This window comes from Cnephaeus nilssonii, assembly GCF_951640355.1.
Source record: "Cnephaeus nilssonii genome assembly, chromosome: 3".
In the NCBI taxonomy this organism is placed as follows: domain Eukaryota; kingdom Metazoa; phylum Chordata; class Mammalia; order Chiroptera; family Vespertilionidae; genus Cnephaeus; species Cnephaeus nilssonii.
In genome coordinates, this window is record NC_137074.1 from 7,500,067 (window position 1) to 7,522,725 (window position 22,659).

General features: G+C 49.5%; 1 protein-coding gene across 1 annotated transcript in view; it reads left to right on the top strand.

The window, feature by feature from the left end:
• Positions 1–22,659, top strand: part of LOC307096082 (cystathionine beta-synthase-like) — a 54,720-nt gene that overhangs the window by 18,620 nt on the left and 13,441 nt on the right. The gene's annotated exons all lie outside the window — the stretch shown is intronic.

Genomic DNA, 22,659 nt, shown 5'->3' on the forward strand with positions numbered 1-22,659 from the left:
AAGACCCGCCCTGAGGCGCCCTGATCTCACGCTGCCAGGCTCCAGCACTGTGAGGGAATACATTAAAATCGTGGGGGCGGAAAAAATATTAAAATATTAATACTTTTCCTCCCACCTTTTAACTTCTAGACTGGGTTCATAATCAGATCAACAGAGACAGATTAGCAGGAGAAAGTCAAAGTTTAATGTACATTCCCATGGGGAATTCTCCTAGGCATGATAATTCCATGAAAATTCCAAAGACAGGGAGGCGACCTTGGGTCTATAAGACATTATTATTATTTTTTTAAAATTTCTTTATTGATTAAGGTGTCACATATTTGTCCTAATCCCCCCATTCCCATCCCACACCCCTCCCCCACGGATGCCCCCACCCCCCTGTTGTCCTTAACCATTGGTTAGGCTCGTATGCATGCGCACAAGTCCTTTGGTTGATCTCTCCCCCCTCCCCCCACCCTCCCCTATCCTCCCTCTGAGGCCCGATAGTCCGATCAATGCCTCCTTGTTTCTGGTTCTGTTCTTGTTCATCAGTCTATGTTGTTCATCATTTCCCCTAGATGAGTGAGATCATGTGTTACTAGAAATATACTTATAAGAACCGAATGTGAGACGAGCAATAATAGTTATGCTGACAGGTAAATGAATCAGTCTGTAGTGAGTTTCTTTCTGGACCAACAGTTCTTTTGAGACCCAATTTCAATGTCCACCAGTTCCTTATGTGTACATGTCAGCACTGACTTTTCAGTTCTGGATGGTGGACAAATGGTGGTAATGCAGGTCCGACTCCCTCTGGTTTGGTCTCTCCCGGACCCAGGGGCGCGGCCTCACCCGGACTCAGGTGCGCGCGGCCTCACCCAGACCCAGGATCCAGCCTCACCCAGACCCAGGGGCACGCGGCCTCACCCAGACCCGGGGGCGCGCAGCCTCACCCGGATCCAGGGGCGTGCGGCCTCCCCCGGATCCGGGGGCGTGCAGCCTCACCCGGGCCCGGGACCCAGTCTCATCCGGACCCAGGGGTGCGTGGCCTCTCCCGGACCCAGGGGCGCGGCCTCACCTGGACCCGGGACCCAGCCTTACCTGGACCCAGGGGCGCGCGGCCTCACCCGGACCTGGGATCCAGCTTCACCCGGACCCAGGGGTGTGTGGCCTCACCTGGACCCGGGGGCATGCGGCCTCACCTGGGCCCGGGACCCAGCCTCACCCGGACCCAGGGGCGCGTGGCCTCTCCCGGACCCAGGGGTGCGCGGCCTCACCCGGGCCCGGAACCCAGCCTCACCCGGACCCAGGGGCGCGTGGCCTCTCCTGGACCCAGGGGCGTGGCCTCACCCGGACCCAGGACCCAGCCTCACTCGGACCCAGGGGCTAGTGGCCTCACCCGGACCCAGGGGCACGTGGCCTCGCCCAGACCCGGGACTCAGCCTCACCCTGACCCGGGTCCCAGCCTCGCCCGGACCCAGGGGCGCGTGGCCTCTCCCGGACCCAGGGGTGCGCGGCCTCACCCGGGCCCGGAACCCAGCCTCACCCGGACCCAGGGGCGCGTGGCCTCTCCTGGACCCAGGGGCGTGGCCTCTCCTGGACCCAGGGGCGTGGCCTCGCCCAGACCCGGGACTCAGCCTCACCCTGACCCGGGTCCCAGCCTCACCCGGACCCGGGACCCAGCGGGGCTTCGTCTTCTTGATCCCAATTCCTGTCGGTCAATTCCCTCTCAGCAATTCCTTCGGCCATTTTCTCAAAACTCCGGGTGGCTGCTGCGGAACTCGTTGGGCGGCGGGCTCAGCGAAGCTCCAGTGCGCCCGGTGGGCGGCGGCGGGCTGGTCCGAGGTCGCTGCGGTGGCACTCAGGTCTGCAGCGGCGACCAGTCGCTGGGCGAGCGCACCTGGATCCGGGACCCAGCGGGGCCTCGTCTTCCCGATCCCAACTCCCATCGGTCAATTCCTTCTCAGCAATTCCTCCGGCTATTTTCTCAAAGTTCTGGGGCGGCTGCCGCGGAACTCGCTGGGCGGTGGGCTCGGCGAGGCTCTGGTGCGCCCAGTGCGCAGCAGCGGGCTGGTCCGAGGTCGCTGCGACGCCCTCGGGTCTGCAGTGGCGGCCGGTCACCGGGCGTGCGCATCTGGCCGCTTCCGGGGTGCAGAGATTCTTGAAGGACTCGGAGGTCAGCAAGCGCGGAGTCTCCCACCCCATGTCCCCCAGGGGCTCGTCTGTCCATGCTCGGCAGCGAGCGGAGCCGTCCCCTCAGCCGGAGACCGCCGGGGGAACCGCGCCGAGCATGTTCCAGGCTGCCATTGTGTCGCCAGAGCCGTAGTTCTTAAAGTGTGATCTTTGGGTCACTGGCATCAGCATCATCCCCTCTCTTTTATTCTAGTTGTAGAGCATCTATAAGACATTATTTGGACAAAGGAGAAAGGGGGGTGGGTGGTGAAGGGGGGATTAGATTTCAGAAATGAGAGTGGTGGATTTATAGGTAGCTGAAGAGCAGAACACACGCGGCAGGCAAATCCTTGCTAGGCAACTCAGAAACAATGGGACACGGGATATCCAGCTAACAGGCACCTGCCTGACGCCCTCTTAGTTGCCATATTTAATTCAAGTTAGCCTACGCAGCAGCCTAACAACTCCTTCCTGAAGCAGGTTTCTCTGAAGTTCTTGGGCAGGAAAGGGGGGAGAGTGAAGCTTATTTCTACAAACTGCTTACTGGAGAGTATTATGCTGAGCAAAATAAGCCAGTCAGAGAAAGACAAGTATCACGTGATCTCACTTATATGTGGAATCTAATGAACCAAGTAAACTGATGACCAAAAATAGACCCAGACACATAGCAGCATGAGCAGACAGTTGAATCTCAGAGGGAAGGCAGGGGAGGGTGGGTGGGAAGAGATAAACCAATGAGCTTGTATGCATATATACCTAACCCAGGACACAGGCAATGGGGTAGAGGGAGGGGAGGACAGGAGCGAGCTGGAAGAGGTTAATGGGGGGGGGGGGGGGAAGGAGGACCTATGCAATACTTTCAACAATAAACAACTTAAATCAATATCCCCAAAAGGCAGCTTCCGGTGGCAAAACTTTGGTCCCTTCACAAGGAAATTGCTGAGATGGCTGCTGCACGGGGCTGGGTAGGAGCCTGCTGGCCCTGCTGCTGCACTCTGACCCCCTTCCCCCCCCCCCCCCCCAGTGACACTAGGAACTCCGTGTGGCTGCCCACCTCTGCTGCCTGAGTGGGGTCTCGCCGTCACTGCCTCTGAGTGTTGCTGGCAGGGCGGCAATGCATTGGCAAGGTCCTGGCCTGTGCTCCTTGAGTGGCCGAGGGGAGAGTCAGCACCTACCAAGGCAAGAAATAGCTGAGGAGCAACTAATCTGGGGTAGTCTGGCCTCTGTGTGAGAACATGTTGTTTTTTCACAGCCTTTCCTTCCTGTCCTGCCTGCCCCTGGGTCACCACAGACAGAGGGTGTGTGATGACCCACCTACTGCTTGGGACTTGGCCCTGCACCTTGCTTTGACCTGTGGAATATGAGGCAACATTATGTAAGCAACTTCTGGAAAGAGCAGGTTCTGAGTGTCTGCTCCCTGAATTGCCCTGCAGACAAGGGGGCTGGGAAGATGCTGGGGCTGTCCAACAGACCCTGAGCGACGGATGACTGGATTACTCGTTTGCTGTGAAAGAGAGGCTAAGGGACGGCCTGGCTATAGTAACTAGGCAGCATCCATTGCCTGCCTTGTTAGGCTTTTATTGTAGCAGCAGTTTGAGATAACATTTTATCTTTTAGATACAATCAGCAGAGTGAGTAATCTTGGGAGGACACTTGTGTTTACATTGTCCTCTAGGCAAGGGCATCCAGGGATTAAGCATAAGGATTCCAGAAAACACCGGGGGTCTGCACGTGCACAGACCTGTTTGGAAAGGTCAACTAATAATTAGGGGCATGCCTTTGGCACTCCCCTGAGTCGGAATTCCGATAAACAGGGCAGGCGGCCTTCCACACTCTTCTCTTTTCTCAGAATGTCCTCCTTACAAACTTCCCAACCAAGTCTCATGTGCTTCCTGACACGAAGTTATTTAGGGTCCTCACTGTAGCTCTTCTGACTAATACAGCATGGGTGTGAATGGCCTATCAGAATTCCAATAGAAGTGACCAGGCCACCATTCATATATAAGAGTGTCCACTAGAATGTTCTGTGATGATATTATGCTCTATATCTGTGCTGTCCAGTGATATGATAGCTACTGACCACATATGGCTCTCGAGCACTTGAAATGTGGCTAGTATGATGAAGGCACTGAATTTTAAATGTCATTTACTTTTCATTAATTTAGATTTAAATCTAAATAGCCACATATGGCTACCGTATTGGGGCATCTGAAGTTCAGGGGAGAGGCTCAGTGGAATGGCATATTTGGGATTCGTGAATAAGTGTAGAGTTAACATATATAAGTATGTATGGAACCCTGGCACATGTATACAAGATTTAAGTGTATGTCTGTTTTTCTGGGGGCAAATATAGTCCATAATTTTGTCAGATTCCCAAAGGGGTCTTAGCCTCCAAAGTTAAGAGGATTCCTTGGACCCCTCAGGGTCCCGGATGTAGCCTGTTTTGTTTTGTTTTTGTTTTGGGAGGCAGTCAATGTTATGCTCAGAAACCGAATCTGTCTTCGCCAGCAATTTATTTAGCGCAGGTTCACTGTGGGAATGTCACAAGCCAATAGCATGCAGGATGATATCTCTTAATAAGCAAGACGTACTCCAAACGACTGACAGTTTAATGGCACTATTGTTCCAGGTGAGGGGAGATGAAGGAATAAAGTCCCAATTTAATATGAAACATACCTTTTTATACCAGGAGGCGACCAACCAAAGAGCTGAAATCCAGCTGCCGGTGCAAAAGTCACAGTCTCCTGTTGGTAGAGTACGTTGCTAGGGAACAGAAATGCCAGTGTCAGTAAGCGGGCTGATCTCTTTCCGGGGCTTCGGTGAGGTTTATCACCACAGTTCAGGAGGAATGCCTCCCCAGGACAGGAATGAGTGCCCAGCGGTCTTAGGAGAGTTTTTAGTTAGCAAAAAGTCCTCACCCAAATCAAAACTCTCCTGTGGTCTTCACACACTCTCAGTATTTGGGGTCTCCGTGTCTCCTTGTCACAGTTGCTTCTCCACTTGTTCATCAGTGAGCCCCAGTGAGGGCTCTCAGCAGCTGGGATGCTGACTGCTTATCACCTGACAACAGATGGAGAATGAGACTTCCCGCTCGGGCATTGAGTGAATGTCAGTCATCCACACCATAAGCATCCTGAAGAGGAGATTAGGGCTGTGTTGAGGACCCGACAAGGTCCTCAGCCATGTGAGTTGTCCTTGGGTTTCTGACTCCCTTACTCTCTCACGCATTCTAATTCCTTGGCTTCGTCAACCATCTCTGCTCTTCTTCCTTCTCTTGGCCATGCTGGGTGTCCTGCATGACCACAGCAGCACCTGTGCTGGTTTGATTCCTGGTCAGGGCACAGGCCTGGGTTGTGGGCTTGATTCCCGGAAGGGGATGTGCAAGAGGCAGCTGATGGATGTTTTTGTTTTTCCTCTCTCTCTCTCTCTCCCTCCATTCCTCTCTACTGTTGTCTTAGCTCAGGCTGCTCTAACAAAACACTGTAGACTGAGGGCTTAGACAACAGGCATTTATTTCTCACAGTTCTGGACAAAGTCCCAGGTCAAAGCACCAGCAGATTTCATGTCTGCTGAGGGCTTGCTTCCTATTCTCACTGTGACCTCACATGGGACAAGGGGCAAAGGAACACTCTGGGTCTCTTTTACAAGGGCAGTAACCTCATTCATGAGGCTCTACCTTCAATACCACCACATTGGGGGTTAGAATTTAACAAATGAATTTTGGGGGCTATAAACATTCAGTCTGTAGCACATGGTTATGCACTTCTCTGGACTTAGTTTTCATCCTATATAATAAAAGGGTAATATGCAAATAGACCGAACGGCAGAACAACCAAACAACCAATCAAAGCATAATATGCTAATGATATGCTAAGGCTGCTCAACTGCTCGCTATGACATGCACTGACCACCAGGGGGCAGACAGTCAACTAGTCAACCAGTCGCTATGACGTGCACTGATCACAGGAGCAGATGCTTCAACCTGTAGGTTAGGTTGCTGCTGGGGTCCGGCTGATGGATCTGGACTGAGCGAGATGGGTCAGACATGCCCTGGAGCCCTGCCATGGTCCCTTCCTGGCCTGATCATGCACCGGTGGGGTCCCTCAGCCTGGCCTGTGCCCTCTCACAATCTGGGACCCCTCGGGGGATGTCAGAGAGCTGGTTTCAGCCCGACCCCACAGGCCACTTCTCTTGGGAGGGCGCCAGACGCAGGGCTCATGGTTGGCAAGTGCTGCTGCAGCAGCATGAGCCTCTCCCGATTGGGACTGATTGGGTGTGAGCCCGCAGCAGGCACAGTGGGGCTGGGATGAGTGGGAGCGGCAGGTGGGAGTTGCAGGTGGCTTTGGACTGCAGGTTTTGGCCTGATCCCTGCAGATGACCCAGAGGGACCCCACCCGTGCATGAATTTGTGCACCAGGCCTCTAGTTTACTAATTGGATCAGTAACACCTGCCTTTGAGAGTGGTACAGAGCTTGGCACTTTAGTAGGTGTTCACTTAACAATAGCTACATTCATCACTGAATTGTTTCAGGAAGGCAGGCAGGCGAGTAGTTGGGAGCCAGCAGTCCTGGATTGTGAGAGGGATATCTGACTGCCTGTTTAGGCCCAATCCTACTAGAGGGGTCCCAGATTGTAGAGGGTGCAGGCTGGGTGGAGGGACACCCCCCCAGTGCACGAATTTCGTGCACTGGGCCTCTAGTAGAACATATCACCCCAACACAGCAGAATATACATTCTTCTTAAGTGCACATGGATCACTCACAAAAATAGACCACATATTAGGACACAAAACAAGTCTCTACAAGTTCAAGAAGATTGAAATCATATCAAGCATCTTCTCAGATCACAGTGGAATGAAATTATAAATCAACTACAGTAAAAACACCCATAAACATTCAAACACATGGAGGCTAAATAGCATGTTATTAAACAATTAACGGATTAACAACAAGATTAAGAAAGAAAGAAAAAACTTCTTGGAAACAAATGAAAATGAACACGCAACAATCCAAAATCTCTGGGACATAGCAAAAGCCGCCCTGAGAGGGAAGTTCATAGCACTACAGGCATACCTCAAAAAACAAGAAAAATCAGCAATAAACTATTTAACCCTACAACTTGATCTAGAAAGAGAAGAACAAGAAAAGCACAGAGTAAGTAGAAGGAAGGAAATAATAAAGATTGAGCAGAAATAAATAATATAGAGACTGAAAAAACAATACAAAATATCAATGAAACCAAGAGCTGGTTCTTTGAAAGGATAAACAAAATTGATAAACCATTAGCCAGACTCATCAAGAAACAAAGAGAGAGGACCCAAATAAATAAAGTCAGAAATGAAAATGGAGAAATAACCACAGACACCACAGAAATGGTAAGAAAATACTATGAACAACTATATGCCAACAATCTGGACAATGTGGATAAAATAGACAAATTCCTAGAAAAATACAATCTTTCAAAACTTAATCAGGAAGAATAAAAAATCCTGAATAGGCCAATAATAACTGATGAAATAGAAGTAGTAATAAAAAAAACTCCCACCAAACAAAAGCTCAGGTCCATATGGCTTCACAAGGGAGTTTTTCCAAATATTCAAACAAGAACTAACACCTACTAGTATACTCCTCAAACATTTTCAGAAAATCCAAGAGGAAGGAACACTTCTAAACTCTTTTTATGAAGCCAGCATTATCCTAATTCCAAAACCAGATAAAGACACTACAAAGAAAGAGAATTACAGGCCAGTATCCCTGATGAACATAGATGCTGAAATCCTCAACAAAATATTATCAAATAACATCCAGCAATATATTAAAAAGGCCATACACCATGATAAAGTGGGATTTATTCCAGGGATGCGAGGCTGGTACAATATTTGCAAATCAATAAACGTGATACATCACATAAACAAATTGAAAGACAAAAACCACATGATCATATCAATGGATGCAGAAGAAGCATTCAACAAAATCCAACATCCATTTTTGATAAAAACTCTCAGCAAATTTGGAATAGAGGGAGCATATCTTAACATGATAAAGCCCATATATGACAAAGTACAGCCAACATTATACTCAATGGGCAAAAACTAAAACCATTTCCCCTAAGAACAGGAACAAGACAGGGATGTCCACTTTCATTACTCCTGTTTGACATAGTACTGGAAGTGCTAGCCATAGTGATTAGACAAGAAGAATGAATAAAAGGTATCCAAATTGGAAAAGAAGAAGTAAAACTGTCATTATTTGCAGGTGACATGATATTGTATGTAGAAAATCCCAAAGACCCCATAAAAAAACTACTAGACTTAATAAATGAATTCGGCAATGTAGTAGGATACAAAATTAACACCCAGAAATCTATGGCTTATTTATACACCAATAATGAACTCACAGAAAGAGAAACTAAAAAAACCATCCCATTTACCATTGCATCAAAAAATTAAGATACCTAGGAATAAACTTAACTAAGGAGGTAAAAGACCTATACTCAGAAAACTACAGGACGTTGAAAAAAGAGATAGGGGAAGATATAAACAAATGGAAGAATACACCGTGTTCATGGATTGATAGAATTAACATCATTAAATGGTCCATACTACCCAAAGCAATCTATAGATTCAATGCAATCCCCATTAAGATACCAACGGAATATTTCAAAGATCTAGAACAAACTCTCCAAAAATTCACCTGGAATAAAAAAAGACCCCGAGTAGCTGCAACAATCCTGAGAAAGAAGAACAAAGTTGGAGGGATCACAATACCAGATATTAAGCTATATTACAAAGCCACTGTTCTCAAAACTGCCTGGTATTGGCACAAAAACAGCCATATACCAATGGAACCAAACAGAAAACCCAGAAATGGGAATGCAGACTGGTGCAGCCACTGTGGAAAACAGTATGGAGTTTCCTCAAAAAATTAAAAATGAAACTCCCATTTCACCCAGTAATCCCACTTCTAGGAATATATCCCAAGAAATTAGAAGCACCATTCAGAAAGGACATATGCACCCCTATGTTCATAGCAGCACAATTTACCATAGCTAAGATTTGGAAACAGCCTAAGTGCACATCAGCAGATGAGTGGGTTAGAAAACTGTGGTACATCTACACAATGGAATACTATGCTGCTATAAAAAAGAAGGAGTTCTTACCATTTGCAACAGCATGGATGGATCTGGAAAGTATCATGCTAAGCGAAATAAGCAAGTTGGAGGATAAATATCATATGATCTCACTCATTTGTGGAATATAATAAACAACATAAACTGATGAACAAAAATAGAGCCAGAGGGGAAAATATTTTAGAATGTAATAGAAGTAATCCTGTTATTTGCAGATTTTTAATATTTTCTACAACTTTTGTGATATCATACTATGTTAGTACAGTTTTGGTAATATTATTATACTTAAAATCCTTTTTTCTTGAAATATTAATGTTTATTGCATATAATATTATTATATTTAAGTTCTTTTTTCTTGAACAATTGGTGTTTATTGCATGTAACATTATTATATTTAAAATCATTTTTTCTTGAAAAAATAAAATAAAGATTAAAAAAAGAAGTCTTGTGTTGTAAAAGAATCTGAATGTAAGTGGAGGAAACACTTTGGATCAGAAAACATCTGAGGATCATGCTGATGGATTTGCACAGATTGGGTCGGATGAGAACCTTGGCCTGAACCAGCCTTCAGGGCTGATGAGGCAGCTGGGCCCTGAGCTCCATTTCCAGGGGCCTCAGGATGATGGAGGAGGCGCAGGCAGGGCTTCAGGACCCAAAGCACAGGCTGACTCAGGACCACGCCGGCCGTGACTGGATAAAGCCACAGGTGGGAATGGCGCGTGGCGTGTCCCTGTGCCCTGTGATGCAAGTGAACATATGTTGGTGACCCAAGCAATGTCTTTTGCCTGGTTTGATGATCCCTTTTTTACACTCACTGCAGACAGCCTCCACAGGAAGAAAAGGAGCATTTCCTATTTCCGCACAACTGCATGCGGGATGTCTTCTGAAAAGTACACCTGCCCTCCCTCACTGCACTTTTCCTTTCTGTGGTTTCAGTTACGTGCAGTCAGTAGTGATTCAAAAATATTAAATGGAAAATTCCAGAAATAATTCATCAGTTTTAAATTGTGCACCATTCTGAGCAGCATGAAGGAAACCTGAGCCGCCCTGCCCTGTCCTGCCTGGGCCGTGGATCATCCCTTTGACCAGCATCTCCAAGTGCAGCCCACAGGCCTCACCGAGACCCCGGGATCACTGGCTGTCCCTTGGAAGTGATTGTCATGTAGCAGCTTCACTACGACCCGCCACGCCCGCCCCCTGGCTGCAGGAAAATGGGGAGCCAAGTCTCTGGGTTTAGGAGGGGAAACGGGGTCGCCTGGGGGCAGGGATCGGGGGGGGGGGGCAGGTAAAGAGATACAGAGAACTTAATGCAAGATTCTCCCCAAGGAGGGGGGCTTTGGAGCTTTGAGTTATCTGGGACAGGACCTACAAGAGCAGCATTGGCGCCCAGCTGAGAGTGGACAAGCCCCAGCTGGGCCAGCGTCAGTGGCCGGCCCCCAGAACCATGGACTAAGAAAAGGGTTGTTGTTTTGGGGTGGTTTGTTATGTGGCATCGACTGTTACAGTAGATAGCAGACACGGGATCCTTGTCGTGTGTGACTTTCAGACGGCATTCCACTGTGGTGAAGACAGTGCCACCCAGTGACCGCTCAACAGCCATCTCTTGGACTGTCGGGTGAGTATCAGCCAGGCCAGAGCCGATGGCACACACATCAGGAAGTCGATGCAGTAGAGGTGGACCGGGCACTAAGATTCCTGAGAGCTGGGGCCCAGCACCGTGTGGGGACCTGCCGATGACCAGGGAAGGACACTCGAGGTCATGGACTTTGAGCTGAGATTTACAGATGTGGAGTGGGGAGTAGACAATCCAGGTGGAGGGACAGGGACTTCAAAGGCTGGAGGGGGAAGAGCGTGGCAAGTGGAGGGAGCAGGAGTAGGCTGGATCCAGGGACGGAGCTGAGGGCAGGTGAGGCTGGCTGAGTGTGGACAGGTGCTCCTGCTGGTCAGGAGGGCTGCAGCACTGAGATGGATTGTTGCTCTAAAACCAACAGGTGCCACTGAGGAGTTTGAACAAGAAGAGAACTGAGACCTGGTTTATGTTTTTAAATGTCTCAAAAGTGAAGGACGTCGTGTTGAAAGGGGAATGGATCAGTGGCACCTACTGATTTTAGAATGACATCCAATCGCACACACTCTTGTATGGGAATGTTCACAGCAGCATCCCCCACAGTAGCAAAGGTGGAAACGACTCAAAGCCCATCAACAAATGAATGGATAAGTGTAGTAAAATATAGAAATGTTTAAAAATGCTTAAAGAATGTGAGAAAAGTTAAAAAATGTTTAACTTCCCTTAAAACTTCAAGTCTGATATTAAAGATACATTCCCCACTGCCCTGAAGCGTATGTACCCCAGAGATAAGGACTTGAACTGACGCAGAGTGACTTGTGTCAAGATAAACACTTGCGTGAGTGACATACTCTCCTTAGCCCCCTCGCTGTGTTTAAGATTAACATATGTGCATTGACGTAAATCATTGATAGCCACCTGAGCTGCTACGGCTACGAACAAGCTTTAAATATGGACCCCTGCCAGCCAATGATGCTCGTCTTGTCGAGACATTACAAAGGCCCGTCCCTTTGTTGGTCTGACAGGTGACGCCACTCCACTCTCCCTTTCCTGCCAGATGACAGAAGAACGGCCATCAATCCCCAATGAGACACGACCGAACTCTTGGGAGAAGAACGCCGGCCCCCCTGCACCCGGACCAGCCCAGCCCAGCTGCCGGACCCCAGAGGACAATACCACAGGGATCCCTAACTAAGTTTGTACCCAAAGCCGCTCAGGAATTTGTGTAATAAAAAGATGTGTGATTTGCAACTGCATCTGTTTCATGTGGTGTAATTCCTCCGGCAGTTAATTGAATTATTGTGCGTATGCTTAAACTTAAAATTAAAGCCTTTGGTCTTCGTTGGTCCTAAGCCTGCCACTCTGGTCCTGCTGATGCAGAGCAGTCTCTCCATCAGCAACTACTTGAATGTCCCACACCTGCACAGTTAGTTTATCTCAAGGGACGCCTTAGAATGACGCCCCAGATCCTTTCCTGGGATCTACTTGGGACAATAAGCAACTGTGGTCCTTCACTTCAGTGGGAGGGTCAGCCACAGAAAGGAAGGGACTCTCATCCACGCCATGACCCCATGAGTGAAGGAGGTCAGGCACAAAGGACCACGTACTGTATGATTCCAGTTCTAGGAAGTATTCAAACAGGCAGATCTGGAGGGACAGGAAGTGGATTAGTGGGCCAGGGGATGATGGGGAGTGACTGCTGCTGAGTGTGAGGTTTCTTTTTGGGGTGAAGGGAATGTTCTGGAATTTATAGTGGAGACAGATGTACAACTCTTACATCACAGAATTGTACACTTTAAAAGAGTGAACTTTATGGCATGCGGGTTCTCTCTCAATCATAGCAGCTGTTGGCAGCTGGTTTCAGACGAGCCAGCTGGTGCGAGGCGTGGGTGTTTACAGGCAGTAGTCCTGGTCTGACTTTGCAAATTTCAGACATTTGCTGCCCTTGGGGTTGCATCTTGGACAGAACAGTTCAGACAGCCTGGAAGCGGAAGCGCCCCGCTTGCTGGGCGATGGACACCAGGGGGCGCGATTGTCCTGCTTTTGGGCCGAGAAGGCGCAGGCCAATTCGCACTTCTGCCACCGCTGGTTACTAGGATGCCCTGTGGAAAAACTCTTGCTGTTTCCTGAAGACACAGGATTTGTTGTGTGGCTTTTGGTAGACAGCAAGTGTGGACGATGGAACCCGACTTGGGGGGCCTGGGGACTCCTTGTCACGTCCAGTCCAGCGCCTGCTCTTTGCCCACTGCCTCTCCCGGCACCATGTATTTGTCCCACGGAGACAGGGCCCAAAGGTTGCTGCTAGTCATTTCTTCAAAACAGCTGAAGGCATATTATTGTCCAAGCCCAGTGGCCTGGCCTTCAGTTCACGGTGGCCCTGCTGCTGAGCACACATCTGCTCCTTGTAGCCCGTTGCCTGGGCTGGCATTCGCCCTGCCTACCTTTGGTAGGGCAGCTTCTGGCTCCGGGTTAGGCTCAGGGGGGCTGCAGAGGGGCAGGTCCAGGTCCTTCCTCCCTGCCTGTCAGGGGTCAGTGACCTGGGTCTTCACAGCTGGGTCTTCCTGCCACACATGTGCAGGCTGCCTTCCCACACTAGGTACCCAGGACTCCTTGGTTTCAGGTGTTTGGAGGTGCTGGGAGTGGGGTCAGGGGGCTGCCAGCAGGAGAGGTTCTGGTGCAGAGCTGGGGTTGGGGGGGCTGAGTGGCAAAGAGGTGGGGCTGCAATGAGGCTGGTGGGGGTCCCACTCGGTGGGCCCCTGGGCTGAGGATGGAGGGAGGCCTCCTCAGTAATGGCACCCAGCCCTCCCCAGGCAGCTCCTCCACCCAGCATACCACCTCTTGTGTGGGTCCCAGGCCGTCAGCTCTGTCTTGCACCCCAGCAGAGTGGGCTTCTCCCCCTCCCCCTCCCAGGACTCCTGACAGTCAGGGAACCAGAACCCCAGGTCCGCATGTGTGATGACATCATTGCAGCTGCCCTGCTCTCTGCCACCCACAGCAGGGCACCTTGTCAACTTGCCAGGACTTGGTGTCCTGGGAGAGCCAGCCTCTCACCGTGCTGGACCTACCTGTCAGGGCAGTCGCTCCGGGAGGACAGGAGTTGATGGGCCCAGAAGGCAGAGGAGTGGGGCTTGTGTTCGTGTCCTCGGGGCTGCCGTCACAAGTGCCCCAGGTGGTGTGGTTTTTATAGTTTAAATAACATAAAAGTATAATTGTTATATATAATTGTATTTAATAAACCAAAACATAAATATTTAACTTACCTGCTTAGTGACTTCTTTGTCCATCCGTCAGTCGGTTTCTTTTGTTGGTCTTGATATTATTTAGCTTGTGTGGGGTGCCGTGAACTAAGATAAGTGAGGGGGAGGGGGAATTCTTTAACTAACCTGCCTATTAGTGACTTTTTTGTTGCTGAATTTCATTGGCTAAATCTTCAATTGAAGGTTGGTATTTTGTACACTTCAGGCCCAAGCAAGCGCTACTAACTTAATCTGTCAATCTGTTTCTTTTGTTGGTTTTGATATTATTTAACGCTGAGAATAAGGCCTCACAAAAGTATGTAGAGGGAAAAATTGTGAGTAAAGCCATTGCTATATTTTTCAGGGTGCTAAAAGTGTCTGGTAGTGGGTTCCAGGCACTCCAAAATTCCTGTTCGTAGTGGCACTCCTCTTGATTTTCCAAGCGGCACCTTTCCAGATTCTCAAGCTTTGACCTCAAGTCGACAAACACCTGAGCCCAGATACTGTCTTGAAATTCTGCAAGTTGCATCTCCAAATCATCAATTTGCATCCATTGGAAACCATTTAATTCCAAACTACTGTAGACTACTACATCATGATACTTAATTATTTTCATGGTCTGTTCTAGACTTCTAAATTGACTAAATCTATCACTAAACTGGTCAAGTAACGAGTCTAAAACATGCTGGTACTTCATATGCAAGAGTTCCATTTCATTTTGTACAGCTGCACTGGCCTTCTCAAAATACTTTGTTACTCGAGGAAAATACTTATAAATTTTAGTTTCTACATCTCGCTTGAAAATTTTAACTTTACTTTCAAAAGCTTTTATGTATCCAAACATAACGTCAATATTTTTGCCAAAACCTTGTAACTTTAAGTTCAGTTCATTAATATGAACAGAGAGATCTGTAAAAAACATCAGGGTGTTGACCCACTTATCATCATTAAGCTGAGGAAAGTTTCCCAGATCCTTATCGTCAAGAAATACCTTAATTTCTTCAAAGCAATCCACAAAGTGCTCAAGAACTTTGCCTCGGCTCAGCCATCTTACACTATTGTACACCAGCAGTCCACTATAAGTGGAATCAACCTCCAGTAAAAGTGCCAAAAATTCTCGCTTGTGAAGGGGGCGAGCAGCTATTAAATTAACTATTTTTGTAACAACTGACATTAAGTCGTTTAAGTCGGTGAATCCTGCCTTGGCACATAAAGCCTCCTGATGGATAATACAATGAAAAGGCACAATCCAATGTCCAATAGCTTCTGTAAACAATTTGACAAATCCGACTTTTTCCCCCACCATATTTGGTGCCCCATCTGTCGTCACTGACACAACTTTAGAGATATCAATGCTTAGGTCACGAAATGTTTGTATAACAACCTTACATATTTCGCTTCCTGATTTACTTGTTGACACTGATACTAACTTTATCAACTCTTCTCTCATTGTGAGACCATCAGAATATCGACCAATAATGGCCAACTGAGCATGTGATGTGACATTAGTAGTTTCATCAAGAGAGATCGAAAAATATTTACACTTCCTTATGTCTCTCTTTAATTGATGTTGTACGTTTGTGTTCAGTCTCATTATTCGGTCTTTTATGATATTTCTACTGAGTGGTAACTCAGATATTCTCTTAATAATTGCATCTTTATTCTGCATATCGTGAAATAGAACTGGTGCACATCTTAGGAGAGTTTCTTTAATAAATTCTCCCTCACTGAGCGCTTTTCCATGCTGAGCTATAGAGTGAGCAATGCTCAAACTTGCAGATGTTAAATTTGTAGAGCCTTTCATAAATTTAAGGATGGAATTAGATTGGCTCTTATAAAGGTGTAGCTGCCTGGAAATGTATTCCTTCCTTTCATCCTCACTTTTTTCCAAGAGCTGGGAATGATTAGTTTCAAAATGTCTATTTACATTCCACGTTCTGCTTACTACCGTTTCAGTACATAGAACGCAAAATGATCTGCCATTTTTTTCTATAAAGCCATACATCTCGGTCCATGTCTCTTGAAAGGGTCGGCCACTGCTACTACCACTTCCTTTACTTAACCTTAGTTTTTTATTTTTTGGGTTCTCCATCAGGGGGGCAGTGACAGAAGATAGAATTATAGATAGCTTGTTAGGCCTGCAGGCAATTAGGGGTTAACTAGCCTAACTAACCACAAAATGGTGCATATAACTGTCTTTTAGGAAAGGGCAGGGTTAATAAGCAGAAATAGGGGTTAATAAGGATGCACAACAGTAATAGTGGTGAAATGGAGTCTGCACTATGGAGCAAGATAGTGTTCCTTATGTGAATTAAAATGGCTGCTGCTATTTCTAATGGCGGGAAACGGCACCCATAGCACGCCACAAACCCTCACCTCTCCCAGCCTCCCCCTCACTTATCTCAGTAATGATGGATTAGAAATCCATGACACCCCAGAACAGTAGATAATGGTTGCTGTGGTTAACTGTTATTTGGTTACTGGTAATGGCAGGGCCCCCAGAGATGCGTCCCCTGCTGCGTTCCGCTGCTCCCTGCTCTGCCGGCGGAAGTGAGGGCAAAGATCCCGGCTTAACCGGAAGTCCCAGAACTAGATGCTCTGTGCCGGACTTCTGTTGTTTTGGCCTACAGACCTCCGGCACAGAGTGTCTAATAGGGGAGGATGAAACATTTGCGACTAGAGTCTTGGAGCAAATGTTTCATCCTCGGCATGCGGCCGCCTCAGCGGCCTCGTGTCATCAGAAATGGCTACGCGTGTCGGTGCTGACACCCGTGTCATAGGTTCACCATCACTGCCCTAAGAAGTCTTGGAGGTGATCTTGTCTATCTCGACACATGAAGGATTCATCACGCGGGTCAAACCAGGTTTAGAGACGTTCGCCTGTGCAGTCCCCGAGAGGAACAAGAGAACATTTTTCTTTTCTTATTTATTTAACATATTTTTATTGATTTCAGAGAGGAAGGGAGAAGGAAACATCAATGATGAATCATTGATCAGCTGCCTCCTGCAGGTCACCCCCCGGGGGGCGAGCCCACAACCCAGGCACATGCCCTTGACCGGAATCGAACCTGGGACACTTCAGTCTGCAGTCCCCCGCTCTGTCCACTGAGACAGAGCATCCAGGGCAAAAGAAAATCTTACATGAATTCACTGGCAGGGCTGGGAGGAAGCTGCACTTCTCCTTTCGCCTGAACCCGAGGATCTGATTCAGCACTTCCGCTTCTGGGAATTTGAGTGGTAGAGGTGCTGTCTGGGACCTTACTTGATAGCAAGCCCGATCGCAGGCTCCCTATGCGGGGTTCCCAAGGCAACGCCTGGGCATATTTGTGCACTTGCACATGGCATCTCCATCGGCTCCTAGGGAGAGGGAGAGAGAGAGAGGCATGTCTGTGAGCTGCGGTCCCACAAAGGCGACAGTGCGTGGTCAGCTGTTGTGTCAATAGATCTGAAGCCTGGGTTTCTCCCAGTTCTGGAGGCTGGAAATCCGCATCGAGGTGGCTGCTGATTCGGTGTCTGGTGAGAGCCCGCTTCGGGTTCATGGAGGACCATGTTCTCACTGTGTCCTCACATGATGACGGGACGAGGGAGCTCTGTGTGTCTCCAAGTGAACATCGGGGGAGGGGGGGGGGACACAAACGTCTAGTTGCTGGCAGCATGCACCCCTCCGTGTCCCAGGGCAGTGTGATGACTGCTGAGCTGTGCCCGGCAGAGCAGCGAGGCAGCGCCAGGCCGCCGGAGCGGACCGGGTTCACCGACAGGTTTGGCCCCAGTTTAGATGGTGTCAGTGATTCTGCACGTCCTCAGCTTAGGCTGCATTGTGGTCCGACCGCCTTTTCAATCCACCTCGATGATTTGCAGAGCTACCGTGGCCTTCATGAGGCGGGTGGAGAGCACCCCGACTGTGCTTCCTCCGGTTCTGGGGACAGACCCTCAGGGTGACCGAGGTCCCTTCCCGCCAAGCCGCAGCCCTGCAGACAGGGACGTTGGCTCAGGTGGTGGGGCTGGCGCGGGGTCTGAATTAACATCATGTCGCACACAGTGCATCAGTTCCCCATGGCTGCTGTGACAAATTGCCTCAAATTTAGCGTTTAAAACAAACACAATTATTGCCTTACAGTGGAGGTCAGATGTCCCAAATGGGCTCACATCAAGGTGTTTCCAGGATTGCATTCCTTCTGGGGGCTCTAGGGGACAACCCCACCTTGTCCAGCTTCTAGACTCCGCCCACATTCCTGGCCTAGCAGGACTCTGGCCTTTGTTTTCTATTTCCCTCATCACCTCCTCCTGCCTCCCCCTTTTCCTGAGAATGACTCCCTGATGACACTGGGCCCACCGCCAAGTCCCTCCTGCCCTATAAGGCAGCATCTGAGGGTTCGGAGGATGAGGGCACAGTCTTGGAGGGGGCATAAGTCTGCTGAACAGCTGGTTAAACATGGGAAGGAGAGCCAGAAACCATCCCAGCTGTGGCTGTGTGTGAGGGGAAGATGGGGACACGTGGGGCTACGGCACCCGGCACCCGTCGCCGTGTTTCCTGAAAACAGATCAGCAGTTGTTCCAAAGTGAGATTTGCAACATGCAACCAACTTTAGCCACAGCCCTCCCTGGTGCGAGGGCGTCTTCCGGGCCTCCTGGTGAGTTTGTCCACGCGTCCTGGGCGGTCCCCAGGCATCCACACTCATGGATCAGAGCTGTGATGGTCACTTTTCAAAACTGTGGTAAAATATGCATGACATGAAATGCAGTGTTTTACCCTTTTTAGTGTACTGTTCTGTGCACTAAGTGCAGTCACATTGCTGTGTGGCCATCACCACCACGGGAGGATCAGGCTATACCATCCCCAGTGGTTCAATCAATCAGCTGGGTTTGCTGGGAAGCTCTTGTGTAGATGTAGTTAACATCTACCATCTTTATTTTTTTAAAATATATTTTATTGATTTTTTTACAGAGAGGAAGGGAGAGGGATAGAGAGCTAGAAACATCGATGAGAGAGAAACATCGACCAGCTGCCTCCTGCACACTCCCTACCGGGGATGTGCCCGCAACCAAGGTACATGCCCTTGACCGGACTCGAACCTGGGACCTTTCAGTCCGCAGACCAACGCTCTATCCACCGAGCCAAACCGGTTTCGGCACATCTACCATCTTTAAGTGAAAGTGACGAATCTAGGTGCTTTGGATGGGCCTCATTCAATCTGCCAAAAAGGTCTTAAGCCCAGCCAGTGTGGCTCAATGATTGAGCGTCGACCTATGAATTAGGAGGTCATGGTTTGATTCCTGGTCAGGGCACATGTCCGGGCTGCAGGTTCGATTTTCCAGGAGGGGGAGTGCAGGAAGCCACCAACCAAAGATTTTCTTTCATCATTCATTGATGTTTCTCTTTCTCTATCCCTCTCCCTTCCTTTCTTAAATTAAAAAAAATACATTTTTTTTAAAAAAGAGAAAAAGGTCTTAAAAGCAAAACCCAAGTTTTTCTGGGGAAGAAGGAATTCTGCCTCAAGCCTGCAGCGTGGACCCAGCCTGAGCTCCTGGCCCACTGGCCCGCCCTGCAGAGTGGACCCGGCACCCACCTCTCTGTCTCGTCCTGTCTCTGTTATTGCTTCTGTTTCTCCCTGACAGTCTGCCTCCTCTGGGGCTATAGGCTCTCCGAAGGCAGGAGCTGCCTTTTTTGTAGTTGTGTTCAATTAGCATAGCACATAGTAGCTGCTTAATAAAAATGTAGTTACATCAGTATTTACACAGAAGTGGCTTGAGAGGCAGACTCATGGGAAAGAACTATTCCGCTGTGCTGATGGCCTGATGAATGAGCCTTGATAATGTACATGGATCATTTTGTTTCCCCTTCTCCTTATGACTATCACCCACTCCTACCTCTTCCAGTGGCTTTACCCACTTTGGTGACAGGAATAATCTCTAGGACCCTCCTCTTGGTTGGTCCTGAGGCCGCCTGAGATTGCTGTTGCTTCCTCTGGAAAGCCCACCCTGACCTCGAGGGCCTGGTTAATGACTCCCCTATAGGCTCCCATTGCACCCAGGACTTTTATGTCAGACCCATCACATCCATTTAGTCACCCATCCAATCGTATTTGTTCAATGCCTCCTTCTGTGGAGTGTCAGAGATCTGGTGGTGAACAAAACAGTTGCTGTCTTCATGGAGCTTACCTCTTGGTAGGGAAGGCAGACAGTAAGTATAATGCATGTTAGGGAATAAACTTAAAACAGGGAAGGAGGATGTGAAATGTCATGGGAGGAAGTCCTTGTGTATCAGTCAGCTATTGCTGTGGTAATGCTACATAACAAACACCCCAGGCAGACACACATGGCGGAGCGCAAAATCCAGCAGCATTTGGAGAATTCAACTTGATGAGATTGACCTGGCAGGAGTGTGGATAGAAAGGAGAGGGGTGCAAGCACTGATCCCTGGGGCGCCCCGATATTGATGGCTGGGACTAGGAGAAGAGCCTGAGGAGGGAGCTTTGAGGTGGGAGGAGGAGCAGGACACCATGGGCCCTAGAAGCCTGGTGGAGATGGCACGTTGAGGAGGGGGAGTGACCAGCTGGTCAGCTGCACAGGGGCCAGACCAGGAGAGGCCTGAGAACAGACGCTGGACTTAGCAACATGGAGAGACGTTTGGGGGACCTGACGTGGATGGTGGCAAGTTTTTGGGTAAAGCAGAAGTGTGGGTCGTCATTAGCAAGGGAGGAGGTGGGCGGGGTTTGTGAGTGCACAGCGACCTGGGCTTGGACACAATACCAGCGGCCCAGCTATGCCTCCTTCCATCATGTCCGGACCAGCCTTGTCTGGGCTTGCATCTCGGAGGTTTCATCCCAGGGAACCCACTGGGTCTGGTCATGAGGGCCAGGTTGGCTCCAGACGTCAGAGCCGCTTGTGTTTCTCCTCCTCACACGGGAGTCTCCGGACAGCTTCCAGCTCCAGCAGGTTGACACCTGTTTGAGACCAGGTGTAAGCTGACAGAGTCCCTGACAGACACCGACTCCGGAAACCACCGTCATCTCTCTGCAGCTGCTGTGGGTTCCGGCGATTTCTCAGCAGCTGTAACGTAAGGGGGCCTGTCCTCAGCTCTAGCACTCACCGTCCCCACGGCTTTGAGCACAGCAACGAGGGCCCCCAGGAGTGACGGCTAATGTTACGTGTCACCGTGGCTGGGCCGTGGGGCCCGGCTGTGTGGTCGAACACTGATCTAGATGCTGCCGTGTGAAGGTGTGTGTATGAGAAGGTGTGTGTGTAAGTCAGCGACTCCAAGGAAAGCAGATTCCTCGCCATAATCTGTGTGGCGGGTGCGCCTCAGTCCATCAGCGGAAGGCCAAGAACAAAGACCGAGTTTCTCAAAGAAGGAGGTCAGATGACAGCTAGTTATCTAGATGACAGATAAATAGATAAATGGTGAATATGCAGATGATAGACAGATGGATAGACAGACGATAGATAGATAGATAGATAGATAGATAGATAGATGATAGACAGATGGATAGACAGACGATAGATAGATAGATAGATAGATAGATAGATAGATAGATAGATGATAGATAGATATAGATAGATAGATAGATAGATAGATAGATAGATAGATAGATAGATAGATAGATAGATGAAAGATAGATGGAAGGGGCTGGCAGGCCATGGCCGGCTTCCAGGACATGGTGGGTCGTGGCAGGGTTGGCAGTGGGCTGTGCAGGCAGCCCGCCGACCTCACTGAGTCGGTGAGCTGAATGCATTCCTGCTGACTCACAGCAATGCCCGTCGCCCACACAGTGCGGATTTGCCGGAGCCCTGCTGCGCCCTGGAGCGGAAAATCAGGTGCTGGGCTTTGTGCCTGCGCGGCAGACTGCTGGCCTCACGGGAATCCTGCAGACCAAGCACATCGCGGCCTTTGTGTGAGGGGCCAGGGTCAGCGCCCGGCTGCAGAAGGCCAAGCTGCTGAGGGCAGGCTGAGCGGGGCTCGGAGACACTGCGAGTGGGACGGTCCGCGAGGGTGGCTGTGGGGGTGGCTGTGAGGGTGCCTGTGGGGGTGCGTGCGTCCCACACACATGGTTTGACTGGGGAGGCACAAAGATGAATAAGAAACTTCTCACCATCTGATTGCCCATCACCACGCTCGCGGGGGTGGGAACGGCATTCTCCTTTGCTGTGGGTGGGTGTGAGTGAGTACAGCGCTCCCCAGAGGCCACGCTACCTACGAACTCCAAAAGCCTTAACCCTGGGACACATCAAACGTCTAAAAACTGAGGGGTGGCAGGTCCCCTCGGGGGAGCGATAAGCGGACAGGCCACAGGAGAGAAGCCAAGAAGGAGCAGGCCTTGCCGATCACTGTGCCCGCACGACGGTGGCAGGCCGGACGGGGCGCCTGCTTGAAGGGACGGCGTGCCCAGGAAGGACACAGCAGCAGGGTCGACACCAGGGTGAACCCACGGGGGAAGGTCCAGGGCTGTTCCATGTTCATAACAGTGAACTTGCCGGCCCGTCTGGATGCACACAGACCCCACGACAGGGCCCCCCAGTGCCGGAATGACAGGCCTGTTCACTGCTCGGTATTTTCTGTCTTTCCTGAGACAGAAATGACAA